The sequence below is a fragment of the Melozone crissalis genome, unplaced genomic scaffold (genome assembly GCF_028551555.1).
Source record: "Melozone crissalis strain CALT ecotype California unplaced genomic scaffold, PUWL_Pcris_2 ptg000209l_1, whole genome shotgun sequence".
NCBI classification, from domain to species: Eukaryota; Metazoa; Chordata; class Aves; order Passeriformes; family Passerellidae; genus Melozone; species Melozone crissalis.
The window spans coordinates 503,313-521,004 of record NW_026535973.1 but is presented as its reverse complement, the minus strand read 5'-3'; the positions used below and the strand labels follow the sequence as shown (position 1 = coordinate 521,004).

Here is a 17,692-nt window from a genome sequence, read left to right as displayed (position 1 = left end):
GGTAATGCCTTTGCCTCCACTGCTGTATTGACTGTTGTTACTGCATATCCAGCGTATCTGGTTCCGTTTTCCACGAAGCTGCTCCCATCTGTAAACAGCTCCCACTCAGGCTGCTCTAGTGGGACATCTTTCAGGTCTTCTCTTGCTGAATGGGTGTACTCTATTACTTCTACACAGTCGTGTTCTAATGGGCCTTGTTCAGTTGTGGTACCTAGGAACAAAGCTGGATTCAAAAGGTTAGTTGTTTTTAATGTGACATCCTGCTCAGTCAGGACTACATGGAATTTCATCATCCTGCTGGGAGATAGCCAATGGCCCCCCTTTTGTTCTAAGACAGTGGTTACCATGTGTGGTACATAGACATCTATGTGCCTTCCCATAGTAAGCTTCCTGGCTTCTTGTATCAGGATCACAGTAGCTGCGACTGCCGGCGGACATGGGGGCCACCCGGCACTTATGTTGTCGAGTTGTTTGGAAAAGTAGCCCACCAGCCTTTTCCAGCTTCCCAGATGTTGGGTCAGGACTCCCAGTGCTAGGCGCAGCCTTTCATGTACAAACAACTGAAAATCTTTAGACAGATCAGGTAACCCTAATGCTGGAGCAGTTGTCAGTGCTTCCTTTAATTTTAGGAAGGCTTCTTTCTGTGGTTGCCCCAGGTGAATGGCTGCATCTTCTGAGCTTCATACAGGGGTTTCGCAATCAGTCCATAGTCCATGATCCACAAGCGACACCATCCTGCCATCCCGAGGAAGACTCGCAGCTCATGTAAATTCTGGGGCTCTGGAATAGCACAAATAGCTTGGATATGGTTAGTACCTAGTTTTTGTTGCCCTTGTGAAATTTAAATCTCAATGGTTACCTTTATACAGGTTACTTTTTCTTCTGTAGCTATTAGTATATCATCAACATACTGCAACAATAAGTATTGGTCTCTTGGTACTAGCCCATTTTCGGTCCAAATCTCCAGTTCCTTTGCCAGTTAGTTTCCAAATAGGGTCGGCGAGTTCTTGTCGTGTCCAGGTGAGCTGGGTCTTTCTTCTGTTCCCTGGGTTTTCCCACTCAAAAACAAACAGTTTCCTACTTTCTTTCTCAAAGGGTATGCAGAGAAAGGCATCTTTTAAATCAATTACAGTAAACCACTTATAAATCCCCTTTACGGATGTTAGCAATTTGTGAGAATTTGTTACCACTGGATAAATGTCCTTTTTATTTATTGCTCTCAAATCCTGCGCTAACCTATATTCAGATATTTGTTTTCTTTACTGGAAATATTGGTGGATTAAATTCTATTCTATATTTGTGGTGAGTTCTTGAACCTGTTCCACAGGTTCAGCTAGTTATATTCTCCTAACACCATGGCTTTGGCAGCGTTTCCCTGCTTGAACTGATTGCCCTGGTCAAACTGGTTATTCAAGCTTGGACAATTTCACTTCCAATGCCCCTCCTGCTTACAATACACACATTGATTCAGGCTTAACCTTTGTGTGACTGGTCTCTTACCGCGGATATTCCTGTTACATCCCCTGAAATTTGGGTCACCTTCTCCTTGTATTACTGCCAATAGATTCTGCTGCTGTCTGTTACTAGCTTCTTTTCCCCGTTTGCTATATGCCATCCAAGCAACCTCAAGTAACTTATCCAAATTCCTTAATTCTTCCCCCTCTGATTTTTCCAATTTTCTACGAATGTCATCCTGTGATTGGCCCAAGAATATGAGAGTGAGCTGAACCTTTGCTTGCTCTGTATCCATTTGGAGGTCTGTATATTTCCTTGCTACCTCCTTAAGCCTTTCCAAAAACGCAGTGGGAGATTCCTTCTTTTCCTGTCGAACCTCATATAGTTTGGACCAATTTATAGTTTTGGGCACAGCGTTCTGAACTCCTATTTGGATCCACTCTTGATATTTACATAATTTCCTCATATCGCACAATAAATTAGGGTCACAATTTGGATACTCAATTGGGAAATTCACATCTAAATTCCCTGTTACTAGCCCATATCTAATATCTTCTCTTGCCCTCTCTTTGGCTGCCTTAAGTACCATTTCTTTTTCAGTAGAATCCATCGGAGTATCTAATATTACTTGTATGTCATCCCAGTCAGCATTTTGAGTTTTCATAACCATTTTTACTACGCGTGCCATTTTATCAGGATTTTCTCTATAAGTTCCGGCTGACTGTTTCCAAATAACTAAGCCTGCAGCGGAAAAAGGAACTTTTACAAATACTGGCCCTTCCATTCCGACACCTTGTTGTAAGGGGGCAATCACAGTCCGTTTTTGTTTGCTTATGCCTTTTCTATGCACAACTGGGGCGAGCTTTGACCGACTCCGGGTTCTGTGGGCAATTGGGGTCACTGATTCATTACCATTGCTATCTTTTTCATTCGCATACCTCTTTCTCCTTTCTATCACAGTTAGGTTTTGCTCATCTTCCGAGGAAGAGGGACCGGGTGATGATGGGAGAGGAGGATAAAGAGGGAAAGGTGTACTAGACGAGACGGGCTCAGGACTAGGTGGGTGAGGAGCAGGTAGTGGGATAGGGACAGGTGAAACAGGTGAAACAGGTGGGATAGGGTTAGGTTCTCTTGTAGCTTTCTTAGCTCCTATTGGAGCTACTTGTAATTCAACATCTGTATAATTTTCCCTACTCAAGCTTTCTTTCAATGCCAAGTGTTCTAAACAACGTTCCTCACAAACCCCACACTTTGCAGATGTTTTAACCACTAATAATCCACATTCATCCTGCCATTCTGGCTTTCCCTGTAAATAGAAAACCAGATCAACATATGGGACTTCATCCCATTTTCCTTCTTGTTTACAAAACGACATTAATCGCGAAATAGTGTTATATTGCAGAGTACCGTATTTTAGCCATTTTTCGCCATTCTCCAAGGCATATTCTGGCCACCATGAATTACAGTAATCAATCAACTTAGTTTTACGTAATTCTTCCCCAAAGTTACCCTGTTTCCAATGTGCTAATAAGCACCCCAAAGGAGAATTTTGCGGGATAGGGGTGTTACTGCCCAAAATCCCTTTAAATTTCTCCATTTCAATTACACCACAAATGCTGAACCCGCAATGCTTTTGTGATTGTCTTATGGAACGGCGCCTAGGCTTGTACCACCAGGAATTCCTTTAGCCCAACCAAGCGTAGCTTTTGCTGTGTCTTATTTGGCAGGCATCCAAAACCAAACCAAAGTAAAAAAAGCACCTTACCTTTCTCCTGGGGACGTTGTGAGCGCAGGAGCGGTCGCGGCCAATGGGCTCCCCAAGAATCCCTCGGTGCCGGCTGGAGCGTGATCAAGTCGCGAACTCACTCAGCAGCACTCACAACGGTTCCATCTGGGTCGCCAAAATGTTAGTGTTCAAAAACACATACTCACGTAGGGATTATATGTGGTGCTTTTTATTCAAGAGCTCTGGGAATCAGGGTATTACCCAAATTTGATTCCAACCATACATCCAAAATGATCATGTTTTTATACTCTATCTTTATATAACTTTCATGTTAATTATTAAACTTATATTGTTCTATTGTATACATAAATTTAGCCCCTCTCTGAATTTCCAACATATTTTCTCATTATTTTTCCCCTGGTTATATAGTAATGTAATTATATTTAATTACTAAACAATCATCACATCTAACAATTATGTACTTTATCATACTGCTTACGCAGGTGCAGTTGATCTGGGAAAGCACAAAGCCTAACATTTTAGATTCTATCTTTAACTTTTCCCAGAGCTCCACTATCATGGAGAGAGCTGATGTGGCTAGCAAAGGAGCAGGTGCAGTGTCCTCTTGCATCTTTGTGCTGTAGGTTTTTGAACTGATAGAAAGGAATGGGCCCCCAAAACTGCAGAAGCCCAGGCACCACTCGGCTCTCCTGCACAACTTCCTCCACTGCTGCCTGCAGGCAGACGAGGACAGGCGCTGCTCTGCCCAGGAACTCCTGCAGGTAAGAAAAAGCAAAGGGGCAAAAAGCCCTATCAGCTGAGGACACCTGCATGAAGGGATGAGGAGGAGTGTGGGCCACGTGGCGCAGACAGCTCCCAGGACAGGAAGGTGCAGGGGGACATGCTGCCCTCGGTGCTCTTGGTGTGTCTTCCTGGTAGCCAGGGAATCCTGCTTGAGCCCGTGAGGATGGGTCCTGGAAAGTAAGAGTTCCTTTCTTTGTTCTTTTTCTTCTGGGCAGCATCCCTTTGTGACCTCAGGCCATCCTGCCTCCATCCTGGCTGCTCTGATCATTTCAGCCAAGCAAGTGCAGGAAGACTGGAGAGGAGACACCTGCACCTGAGGAGACCCTTATGCCCCGCCAGCTGAGAGGAGGGAAAAGGGGATGTGTCATCTTGAGGCAGAGCTTCAGCCATCCCCCAAGTATTAAGAGGAGCTGTGCCCTAGATAGGAAATGTGACATTTTTCATATTTGCTCAGTTTAGGTCTTAGGTTAGGTTAGGTTAGGTTAGGTTAGATTACGTGTGTGTTAGGTTAGGTTAGGTTAAGTTAGGTTAGGTTAGGTTAGGTTAGGTGTGTTAGGTTCCATTTAAAACTCTGTTGTTTTTTCTTTCTCAAAAAGATGAATGTTTAAAAAATTAGGAAATATAGGGATCAACTTCTAAGGACTATGGTGCTGTTGGCACACTATATACAGCCACAAACGGAATGGGACACTCTGAATCAGTGTCATGAGCTGTTTATTTCAAACATCAGTCTCAGTACATTGTTAGGACAATGGAGACAGGATATGTTTACAGCTCGCTGATTCAAATGGAATGCCAAGGAAACGTCACATTACAGGGTAGCATAAAGCCCTCTCAGCCTAAGTTTCAGCCAATCACACATAGAGCAAAACATATTGACAATAATTCTATCCAATCATATGAAACACACGTAACAGTAGTTAACAAAATAAGGACTTATTTTCTAACACAACGGCTCGTTTATGAGAGACAAAGCACAGAGGCTCATTCATACTAACCTTCTAAAGATATACATTAAATAAACTTGTTGCAACCTATAAGGGTAAATCACAGGGGCTTATTGTTCTATTTCTCATGTCTGCTCTACTGCTTAGAAAACTTTTTGCTGTATTAGCAATGTTCACAAATCTGCTGTCTGAGGCCTGTCTTTTTTACCACTTTCTCAAAACCCTCAAATTTTACGAATCCCAACATTTGGAACATAGATAGCTTAGATAATAGAGGATTGTTTAGCTTAGAGTAGAGTGTTGTTAATTTAGGGAAGCTCTGAGGTATCTTTTAAGTAGAAACGAAAGAATTGTCATAATAAGAATTAAGCTGTGAGAGGAAAAGCTGGGCTGCAGCCCAACTGGAGCCTGCAGGTGCTCCAATCTGTCAGCCTGAACAGGCCACCTGCAGGACAGAAGGATGAAGATGGAGAAGTGGCGAGGGGATACTTTGTTTCAGCCCGAGTGCCAATAAAAGTCTAAAATATCCAGAGTGTTGTAAGACTCCCTTCCTTGCCAGGCTGTAGCTAAGGGGACAGTCCCTTTCAGAGGCCCAAAGAACATAGTGAGGTAAGCAGCTTTGCTTGCCTGAAGTGTGGAATGCCCGTGGGAAGCTGAGAGACTTGCGGGTAATGAACGCCAGGAGATGAGCTCACATTCAGGACAACACTAGGAGGCAGATGTGCAGTCCTTGCTGGGCCTCTTGTCTTGGAGATGTCAGGGTGATCAGCAGCAATCACCATTTGGTTCCCACCCTCCTCTCACTATGTCACCTATGGGATGGAATGGCATTGTCATAGCGGCTTCTGGCCCTTCCTCCCTGATTCTCTTTTCCTCCCTTTTCAACCCAGAGTCCCAGGGCCCATCTGGGCCAGCCTCATCCCCCACGGGTGTGTGCAACCACCAGGGCCTCCTCAGAACCCCATTCCCACTCTGCTGCTTCCTTGGCCTTTTCCCACATCTGGGCCAGCCTGCTGTTGCCAGCTGTTGGGCACACACACACACAGCATACCACACCTATCAGGGAGCAATTTGATGCAGGAGCCCCTGCTAACCACGGCTCACCAGCCCGGCACTTTTCCCACCCAGCTGTGGCTCCATATGGACTCCATCTGCTGGGATACCCACTGTGAGGGACTGCTCAGGGCCTGGATGCTCCTTGAATGGTGCCCACAGGCCTGATTTCCACACCTCCCCATTCCTCCTACCCCTAAGGCTGCCTCAGCCTTCTAAACACAATTTTTCTTACTCTAATGGCTTCCTGTGCTTTACTGCATACTGTAAGCAGGAGTACACAGTTTTGATTGTCTTTAATCTAGAATTAATAAAAAGAAGTTGGAAGTGCTACAAGAATTTGTCATTTCAAATTTGAAGCAACTGCAAAAAGTAGAGAAGCTTTCTGTGCAGCTTTTCAGTGAATTTAAAGTCTCCTTCCTCTTCACTCGCTTTCAGCATATCTGTTGATTTTCCTTTGCTGTCATCTCTTAAGCTTCATCACTTGTCTATGGATTTGTAAAAACACCCTGAAAACCCAACCCAAATTTACTATCCTTTGTATTTCTCCTCTTCTGGAAAAGCTGAGGCTCCTGTGATCTTCTCCTGTGATCTAAACTGTGATTCCCATCTTGGCTCTGGCTAAGAGCAGAACAAATGGAATTTGTTACCTGCTAGTAAGATCTGCTAGCAAAGGTCACAGTTAGAGCTAAGCATGATGCTTCTCTCCCTCCGTTGAATACACATCTTTGTGTCTAGGCCTGGGGATTTCCAGGAGCACCTGGAAGCTACTGCCAAGGACAAAAGTCTCACTCTTGCTGGTTTGGACATGGATTTTTTGGTAGGATTTTGATCTACATCTACAGTGGCCTACAGGAACTGGATCTTTGACACAAAGTGCCTTCAAGCAACATTTCAAAGCATAGTGGGCAATGAAGTCCAGATACTAATGAGTTGTGGTTTGCTTGAACTCTGTGTAACATCTGGTACAATATCCCAAAACATGTCATTTTTGAGTGTTTCAGGCATTTAAAATTCAGGCTTATTCTTGTCAACACTTTTCTTTCCTCCCTTCAGAAATCTGCATGCCCAGGTACTAATTTCTTTCTCAGTTTGTTGACAAGTTACCTGTCAGATAATACTTGTTTCTTGACCCAGAGATGGGGCAACTGTCGCCATTAGGCCAGACGTGAAATACACATGTGATCAGGGTACGAGAAGAAAAAAGTTTTTTTTATTTTGCGTGTTCTCTGGCTTATACGCTCTTAACCAAGTGTGATCTTAAGTCCGCCGCTTGCCTTGGCTCGCAGGTGGCCATCAAGCGAGTGTCCCAGGAGCGCATCTCGGAGTGGGCGCGGCTGGTGAGTGAGCGGGGCCAGCGGGAGGAGCCGGCGGGGCGTGCCGGGCGAGGCCCGGCAGGGCGGCAGCAAGGGCAGCAAGCGCAAGCGTGGAGTGAGTGGAGGCCGCGCAGCGCCCCGGGCCAGGCCATGGCGAGCCGTGGCGGGGCCGGGCAGGGGCTGCCCGAGGTGCGGTGCAGCATCGGCCCCGCTGACGGCATTGCGGTCCCCCCGCAGTGCAAGGGCGCCTTTGTGCCCCTGGAGCCGGCGCTGCTGTGGAAGGTGTCGCGGCCTGGCTTCCGCGGCGTCATGCAGCTCCTGGACTAGTTCGAGGTGCCCGAGAGCTTCGCGCTGCTCATGGAGCATCTGCAGCGCTGTCAGCACCTCTGGTACTTCCTGCACGAGCGGCGGTTCCTGACGGAGGCCATGGTGCAGGGGCTGCTCCGCCAGGTGCTGGAGGCCGTGTGGTGCAGCAGCAGCCGGGGTGTCCTGCACCGCCACATCAAGGCCGAGAACGTCCTCATCTACCTGGCCACAGGTGAGGCGAAGCTTATCGACTTTGGCTGCAGCACGATCCTCCAGGACACGTTCTACACCCAGATGTCAGGTGAGCCCAAAGCCGGGGGCCCAGCAGGGCAGCGAAGTTCCCCCCTTGGCTGGCAGAGGGGGAAGAGGGAGGGAAGGAAGGAGGGAGGGAAGGAGGGGGAATCCTTCTTCAGCCAGCTGTAGCCAAGTTGCTTTTTGGCGGGGCAGGGGCTGGCTGTTGTGGAACGGGAGCTGGCTGGGAGGGAGGGAGTAGCTAGCATGGGCCTGATGAGCTGCGCCTATGTCCCATAGGAACATCAGAGTACAGCCCACTAGAGTGGATCCTCTTTGGCTGCTACCATGGCCAGCCAGCCACCATCTGGTCCCTGGGCATCCTGCTCTATGAGCTGGTCTGCAGGCACCTTCCATTCCACACCAATGAGGACATCGTCCGGGACCAGCTCTTCTTCCTGCCACGGGTGTCTCAAGGTGGGGATGCACCTTCAAGGCATGAGGGGAAGAACGGGATTGGGAGGGGCAGCTGGCGCATAAGCGTCCTACTCTTGCAGCTGGTGAGGAGTGGATCTCCTGGGCTCAGCTGGAGGAGGTGGCACCTGTGCCTCTGTGCTGGTGTCCTCTGCAAGAGAGGATCAATAGGAAGCTTTTGGCTGTAGCTCTGAGCACTCCTGGTGGCCTGGGCATTGTGGAATGTGGGAGAGCATGCACAGGAGCCCCTTCCTGCTGAGCGGCGGTTTCTGGTTTCTCTCCGCCGAGTGCCAGCACCTCATCAGGTGGTGTTTATGCATGGACCCCACAGACGGGCCATCACTGGAGGACCTTTTTGAGCATTCTTGGCTGCAGGAGCCCTGCCTGGCCCAGGAGACAGCAGAGATTCATCCCTGTGCACAGTAGGATCCAGGAGCCAGCATGTAGCAGCGGCACGCGTCTTGTGGCGCTGGAAGAAAACCCCAGAGCATTTCCCTGTGGCCACAGCGCTGAGGAGAGAGCGCAGCCGAGGAGATGCTTCCGCTGGTCCCCGTGAGCTGTGGAGGGAGCGGATCGATGCTGCCCATCCCATTGGAGAAGTGGTGGCAGTGCGGTGAAGGTGCCACAGACTGGGACAAGGGAAACATCCCCCTGCAGCTCAATGGCATCGTGACGTCCCCACAAGCTGAGGTACAGCTGGCATGTTCTTCTGGAGCACGACGTGGAGCTGGGAACACCATCCTGGAGCCCATTGTCTTTGGCTGTGGCCCCTGCCTGGAGGACACGCTCTGCGCCCCGATGGAATCAAGATGAGTCCCCAGCCGGCACCGGGGCGGGGGGATGCTGGTGCTCCCAGGCACGGCAGGGCTCGGCCTGGCCATGCACCGGAGGTTCCCCACTCGGCAGCACTGGGGAATATTAATTGTTCCGCTGGCCGCTGAGCTGCTTTTTGGCGGGACACGGGACTGATGTTGTGGAAGGGAAGCCAGATCTTGGCCTTGCTGACAGCTTCTGCCAGCCAGCCTGGCACGGGCTGAGGTGGGGGCACCCAGCCTGACAAAAGCATCCATCCATGTGGATAGGGGCAGCAGAGGGGGCAAGTTCCGAAGCAGTGCCCCAGCTGGCCCGCTCTGCAGGCCCTTGAGGAAGGAGTGCCTTTATGGGTGGGAAAGGTGGGGAGTGCCTTTATGGGTGGGAAAGGTGGACAGATTTAATTCTCCCATGGAGTGGTCAGACACTCCTCAGGCCCGTGAAACAGTGACAGGCTTTGTGCTTTTTCTTGTTTCCAGGTCTTGTTTTGAATTGACTTTAATGCAATTGTTCTTTGTTTTCCCCAGGAGGATTACACCTGGTGCCTGGACCGGACAGGGAAGCACCTGCAGCATCCAGCGAGCGCGTCCAGCGCCAGCGCTACCCCAGGGGCCAGGGTCTGCAGAGACAGCCCCTTCCAGAAGGATGAGGACCTGGTGCATGATTGGCTCCTCTCCTGGCAGCAGCTCTCCAGAGGTGGGCACCCGGCTCCACAGCTGGGCTGGCAGAAGGGCTCCGGGCAAGCAGCAGCGGGCACACGGGCATGCCGCTCCTGCAGCTGCTGAGGAGGTTGCTGTGCCCTGATTAAGCAGAGGAGGTGGAACGTTGCCTGCCCCACTGCCCTTCTCTAAAAACAGAGAATGGTTCGGGAGGTTTGGGCTCTGAGCACAGCCAGCAGCCTGGCCTGGGCACAGCCATGGTGGAACAGGGGGACAGGAGCCTGCTGTGACTGACCGTGGCTCTCTGGTTTCTCTCCGCAGGCTGCCACCACCTCATGCCATGGGAACAGCCCCGCTCGGCCTGCCAGGCTGAGAGGGCTGGAGGGTGGCCGGTGTTCATTTGCTGTCAAAAATAAATTGGGATTTTTTTGTCATCGTCATCATTGGAGAATTTCTTTCATCCTTTTCCAAGCTTTTGGCCTCCTGTGATAGATGGATGTGATTAGTTCTAACAAAATTGTAATTATTTCAATATTTTTGGAAAATAATTGGAAAGGTATATGTGATTAATGTTATGAAGAAAATGGGTTTCTTTGTAGATGATACCTGTGGGAAACAGGATACAGGAGATTGGAATGGCCTTGATGAACAAAATTTAGGAAGCCTCCCAAGTCAGAATTGGCATCAAGACAAAGTTAAGACAACTCCCAGGACAGGATCGGCCGTGACATGAATAACGCTGGGACAATTCCAGACAGGGAGTCTAAAATAGTGCTCTTATCTATAAAATAATGAGGCTTAATTGGAGCATAGTGCTTACTTACATAACACAGGACTTGGGGCACAGGCACAACCTGTCAAGTTATTCAGAGGACAGCGAGGAAGACTGTCAGCCTTCATCCAAGGAGAGCACCAAAGAGCCAGAAGCCCCCTTAGCCACAGCGGGAGCATGTGCTGTATGTGTGGTGATGTAGATTTCAGGAATTGGAAATAGGAGGAGATTTACAGGAAAATATTGATGAATATGTATTAGCACACAGTATATAAGCTGTGTTTGGATTCTTTTGCCTTTTGCATGTGAGGCAGGGTGGGAAGCCCTCCCCAAACCCCGATCGATCGGTTTTGCTTATGCTTTATCCAAACCACTGCCAAATTTCTTTTTGTAACTACTGGGTTCTATTTGATTGTATTATTTTATCTCAGTAAAACTGCTGCTAAATTTTAAGTTTGTGGTTTATTAAATTAGACATATGGGACCTTATATATAACATCAGGAATATAACTTAATCGTTTACGAAACCAAAATGAATATTATTCAGCTAAATTAACAAGGACTAGAAAAGCATTCCAGACCTAATCACAAAGGATAAAGTAACAGAAATGATGATACTTGATGAAATGAATACATTTTTGCTTAGTTAATAGCTCAGTCTCCTCTGGCTTTTGATCTCCTCCCCAGAAGGGGTGCAGTTCTTTGATCTCTCCTTCACGAGGGGCACAGTCCTTAGGGTTTGGTCTTGGCTTTGGCATGGGGTGTTGTGTTTTGGATGATGATGACTGCCAAAAACACCCCTAAAATTGCCCCCCAAACCCCCAAATCTCCTCAACTCCTCCGCCCCCAAACCTCCCCCCAACCCCCTCAGGATGAATTTTTGGGTTAATTTCAGGTAATTTTGGGTGATTTTGGCACCTTGTGGATGCCGAAGTGGGCATAGGATTCAAACCCACCCAAAATTCCCCTTAAAATTCCCCTAAAATCCCTACAAGTCTTCCCCAAACCTCCTCAGGATAGATTTGGATGTAATTTTGGGTTAATTTCCAGTAATTTTGGGTCAATTCTGGGTGGATTTGGGGTGGTTTTGGTACCTCCTGGACAACAAATTTGACGTAGGATGCAAACCTGTTGCATTCTTGTTGTAGTCATATTTCTCAGGTCCCACACACTGCACCAAGCTGCTCTTTTCTGCTGTGCAGTTCTTCGTGTGTCTTCTCAGGGGCTCCTCCTGGGCTCTCGACCCACCCCTATTTATTCTAGTTACCCTCAGGAGCCACAGCTGCTGCCCAACTAAGGACTTTGCAGCTGTAGCTCATTTGGAGTAACTAGGACCCACACATAGATCTTAACAGGGACTCTCTCCATAACAATACATACATATGTTCAGGCCCCCACATTTCCCCCCTTTTCTTTTACCAATTACACAATTACAATATACATACAGCCTCCACATTTCTTATTCTAACACATACATATATTCAGGCCTCCACATTTCCCCCCTTTTCTTTTAACAATTATACAATTACAATATACATACAGTCCCAGCTCTCAGGCTGATATTCCAAAGTCCCAGCTCTCAGGCTGCCACAGCTCTCAGCTGTCCTATCTTCTATGATGCCAAGGGGTTCCATACCTTCTCTCGATGTTTGGCTGCGAGTTCTTCATCACGTCGGGGTCACCAGATGTTGCATTCTTGTTGTAGTCATATTTCTCAGGTCCCACACACTGCACCAAGCTGCTCTTTTCTGCTGTGCAGTTCTTCGTGTGTCTTCTCAGGGGCTCCTCCTGGGCTCTCGACCCACCCCTATTTATTCTAGTTACCCTCAGGAGCCACAGCTGCTGCCCAACTAAGGACTTTGCAGCTGTAGCTCATTTGGAGTAACTAGGACCCACACATAGATCTTAACAGGGACTCTCTCCATAACAATACATACATATGTTCAGGCCCCCACACAAACCCAGCCAAAATCTCCCCAGATTCCCTCAAAACTCCCCTAAAATTCCCCCAGAGCTCCTCAGGATGGGCTCTGAGGTAATTTTGGGTGGATTTGGGATAATTTTGGGTCCTTTTGTGACGCGTGAGGGCCCCGGGTGCAGGGCTTGGAGGGGGCTGAGCAGTGGGGCAGGAAGGGGGGGAGGGAAGGAGGTGTGAAACCCCCCCGAGGATCCCCTGATGGGGACACCCCTAAAAAGTTTTGGGCCAGGACTGAGAAACGAACGGGACTTTTGGGTTTTTTTGTCTTTAGGTTGTTGTTTATTTTTCTATCGTCAACAGTTCAGCATGCTGGCTGCACACCAGACTTAGCGTAAAAAGAGAAGGCACCAAAAGTCACAGGACACAAGGTTCAAGGTGTTTTAAAACGATTTTGTCCAATTAAATCTTAGAATGCATTTTATTTCTACCTTTCAGCCAGTGACTAATTCTTTGTCTGCCACTCAGCATCTGCATTGCCGCTCTTTCCAACCAATCACCCTGTGCTCCCAACACAGGAGAAAATGGAGTAGATGAAGGACAAGGAGATGAGACAATGCCCAAAATCCTCCATCCTGTCTTCTGTTCATCCTCATACTAAAATCCCAAAGCTCTCAGTTTTTCATCCTGTGATAAACTACGCTACTATCTATTTCACACACTCGTAGATTCCAGTTCATCCCAAAGCCTTGGAAGCTTTCTCCATGGACAAAGGTCAAAAGCAGTGCTCTCCAGGGAATCAGGGCTTCTCAGCACAGGCAGGGAGACACACATACTAACTTTTAGTGATTGAAGAATAGTAACATCAATATGGTAATTACAGGAGTTATGATAGGCTATAGGTAAAAGTAAAGGTATAGATTGGTTCTTCTGTGTGAAGATGCTCAGCAAAGAAGAGTCTATAATGCACTGTAACCAAAGCTAAACGGTCTCCAGGCTTGTGTGCAGCTGGAGCTGACAGCTGTAGGCACAGGCACTGCCACCCACGATCCTGGACTGCTGTAACATCTTGGATACAATAAACTGTATTTTGAAGAGCTGCCTGGAGTCCCACATCTCTCATTCAGGTTCTTACGGGAGAAGGACACGGGGTGATGGAGAGACGGCAGCAACTCTGTGCCGTGCTGGCAGTTCCCACTCCTTGCTGCACTCAGGGGAACCAAAGGGTAAGGACAGATATGGGCAATGTTATAGATACATATTATAATATTGGCTTTTCGCAAATATTAAAATGGATTTTATATGCGTGGTGTTAAAGTAACTTTGTTGTAAAGATACAGTTTTTATTTCTGTTGTTAATTAAGCTCAGTGGAATAGCTGCTTGTGTTAAACTGCCTGCTTGGATGGGATCACATCCAATGCACACAGGATGTGGACACCTGTATAGATCTGCCAACTATCAGCACTCCCCGTCTGAAGGCAGAGTGGACCAAGGCCCAAAAACTGGCGGTGATAAAGAGCAGGAGCCAAAACCACAGCCAAGAAACACACATGCTCTGAAAAGGCAGACCCAAGAGGGGCCATGTAAAATTGTTCCTGGAATATGTAAAGTAGTTTATGGATATGCGTGAGGTTCTATGAATATGCAACAGGCTGATGTAAAGGAAAGGTATTTCAGGGGGATCCCCAAAGGTAACAGGGTGCTCCTGGCTGAGTGCCAAGATGCACCTGACCGTAATAACCTTTGCTCCATGGTCCTGGTCTCCCATTATCCATTATTAAACTTTGTACATTTTAACAGGAGACTGAACGTGTTTTTCCCTGTGAAAAATGCCAATCATTTGTTTTTACAATTTTAAAAGCTTAATAGTAGTAAAATGGTTATAAAAATAGTAACACAATTAGAGTAATAACGATTTGGACAAATTGAATTAGGACAATATGAGGCAATAAAAACAAAGACTTACGGATGTCTGGGTACCTTTTTCTGAGCATCACGAGCCCAAAAAAGGACACCCGTTAATAAAGCATTAACCCTCAAAAACAATAGCCTGTTGCATATTAATGCACTTCATACATGATGCATAAATTCCATTCAAACACAGGATTCTGTCTGGTCAGTGTCAACTTCTTCCCTCTAATCCTAATAGTGCCTCTGAGGCTGGAAGAAGTTAGTTTCTTCTGATAAGAAGGCAATAAATTCTTTTTCTCTTAAAGATCTAGGTGTCCTGTGGCTGCTATCTTGCTGCAAGTCCTTTCTTTTAAACAATGCATCTTACATAGCATAGTTTCTATTTTAACAATTTTTATAACCTAAAACTATATTTAACACAGTACTTAAGAAAATTAATACAGCATTGCTTTCTAACACAACACGTATAATATTCATTTTAATATTTCTGAAAAGCCAATCATAAAATATATGCATTTTTCACACGGGGGATGACCCAATGAGACATCCCTGGGGGTGGGAGGGATTTTGACATTTTGTGAGCTATCTGAAGGGGGATCCAGGGAGAAGAGGTACTGAAGAATGGGTTAGGGTAGAATCCAGGCCGGTGTGATCAGTACAGACCTGGACAGGGGGTAGAGAAGGAGAGGAGATGGCAGACAGCAGGTGGCTCGTCTGTGCTTTAGAGCAGTTTCTGTCTCTCATCTTAATCTTGGTATCAGTGGGTTCAGGAATGCTGGGGGCAGAGCACAAAATCTGGGTTGAATATTAGAACTTTGAACCCTTGAGAAAACTCTATAAGTCATGTGAAAAATTGGGTAAAATTTTGTGACTCTTACCACTCCCTGAGTTTGCAAAAGAAAGAGTCTTCCCCCTAACTCAGTCCCAAAATGCTCCATGAAGAACTGAATCAACAGAAATGTCTGGGAACTCCTTAAAGAGCCAATGAACAAAAGGCTTCCAACTTCCCTTAGTAAAAGTGTTCCCCTCTGAAAGGAGAACCTCCCTAACTGGAACATATATGTCCCTCTCAGCTTTGGATAATTGGTTACCCATAGCTGCCCCTTATGTAAAGGGTCGCCCACCCACAGGACTAAAATATCACCCAAGGATCCTGCACTGCACTGTCCCGCAACTCACTGCTCTGGCGCTCTGGATGCGGGTGTTTCAAAATGTTCCATGGGCTTCACCAGCTGAGCTGGCCCTCCTGCCCCTTGAGGGTGCCAACGCTGCCTTCAGCAAGCCCTGATAAAACTCAGGTCCCACTCCAGGGCGGAGGCTGACCCGAGGCGTTTTTCTATCCAGTGACAGTGGAACAGCCGGATCATCACTGGAGTCGCTCTCAGGAATTTTCAAAGATGGTCCCTGTTTGGGCAGCACTTTTTGCGGCATGTCCACAGCCAGCCTCTGTGAGACACCTGCACTGCCAGAGCTGGGAGCAGGCTCGCTTAAACTGCTGATGAACGAGGCAAGAGAGGGGTCTTTGTGTGGAATTCCAAACACTGTGGATTGTGCTGAAGAGGGTCCAGGGCCAGAGACAAAATGGCGCTGGGAACACAGGGTTTATATGGGGGATAAAAGGGTCTTATATGCAGCAACCCAGGACCAACAGGGGAAAAGACAGGTGAGAACAACTTGGGGGAGTACATATAAAGAAAAAAAAAAGTTCATCATACCAAGAAACCCTGTTGAATCCCCAAAGGCCTGCAAAAGCCTTTGGGCAAGATCATTGCATTTAGAGGAGTGTCTCACTTTAATTCATTATCTTTGCCCTTAGGTACTGCGGTTCCAGTGGTAGGCCCCTGGACCTCCACAAAACTACTACTTCCTGAGACTTCATTGCTGGGTGAGGAGCTCAGTTGTGCTGAAAGCAGAGGCCTGTCCCGGCAGCTGTCACCCGAGTGGGGCCCAGGGGCCAGTGACCACTGCCAGCAGCAGGAATGCGGGCATGGCGAGGATGCCCTGGCTTGGCTTTTGTCTCTTGAGCAAGGCGGGCTCAGGGCAGTGCAGAGCAGGCTGGGAAGCAGAGCCCAGGGTCTTTGGAGGCTGCAAGGCTTAAAGATCAGCCCCTGCAGCAGCCCAGATGCAGGTGCCCCAGTTGCCAAGTCTGTGGTGGCCTTGAGAGTGTGCAGGTGGATTTTGCATGGCTGTGGCCTGCTGCTGGCTCTGGGCCCAGGAGTCCCTGTGGCTGCAGCAGGAAGGGTGGCTGAAGGTTTGCTGCCTGCTTTGGTGGAATGACTGCAGGGGCCAGTGCTGTGAGAGCCCCCTGTGTGAGAGCTGGTGAGAGCTGAGCTCTTGGGGACAGCGCTGTGCCCCAGGCCAGGAAGAGCAGCAGTGCCCAGTGGCAGGAGTGGTGTCAGTGGGAGCCCCTGTGAACAGGGACCCCCAGCCCCAGGGTGCCTGTGCCAGCACCCCCAGGGACCTCCAGCCCTGCGAACTCGGATGAAGAGGAACCCACAAGTGTGCAAACGCTGCCTGTGCCCAAAAGAATGGCAAAAAGTAGAGATGTTTTAAAAAGAAACAGTATTTATTTGCTGAAGATCGGCAAAAGCTCGGATTTACAGAACAAGTTTCATTATAACAATCCTTATAACAACAACAACAACAATGTACAGAACGTATTTACATGGGATCTGATGGACTAACAATCTTCAAACGTATTTACAGAAAACTTCTAATATACTGAACGTATTTACAAGCAACTTCCAAACTTTGAAATGTATTCACAAAGGCATCCCAACTGTGCCATCGTCTGCATGAGTCCTGGAAGAAAGGAAGCAGCAGAGCTGGACTCAGCTGGCAGCACTGGGCCCAGCAGGGCTGGGAGCTGGGCCCCAGGGGCTGGGCCGGGCCTGGCAGGGCTGGCGTGGCCCCAGGCAAGCGCAGGGCAGGCCGGGACTGGTGCTTCTGCCACCACAATCCAGGCCCCCTTTAGGCACCATGTCCCTGAGCGGGGCCATCCAGCCCAGCCCCAGCCTGGCATCAGGGGACCCAGTGTGTGTGTGGGCAGGGCGTGGGAAGCATCTGCCTGTCTTACCTGTGGGGCTCCATCTTCATCCAAGGACCATGGGCTCCTCCTCATCCTTCTCGTCCACTTCCATTACCTCGATGTCATCCTCCTCATCAACCTCCATCTCTTCTATGTTGTCCCCCTCCTCTACTTCCATGTCCTCAACAGGATCTTTCTCGTCCACCTCCATCATCTCCTCCCTCTCCAGCTCCATATCCACTTCCATTTCCTCCACGGTGTCTCTGGCACTCTGCATGGGGCAG

The 17,692-nt window shown here is 48.2% G+C and overlaps 1 pseudogene; it reads left to right on the top strand.

The window, feature by feature from the left end:
* LOC128949271 (olfactory receptor 14C36-like) overlaps positions 1–9,771 on the top strand; it is a 156,183-nt pseudogene extending 146,412 nt beyond the window's left edge.
* Positions 9,772–17,692: the final 7,921 nt, after the last annotated feature.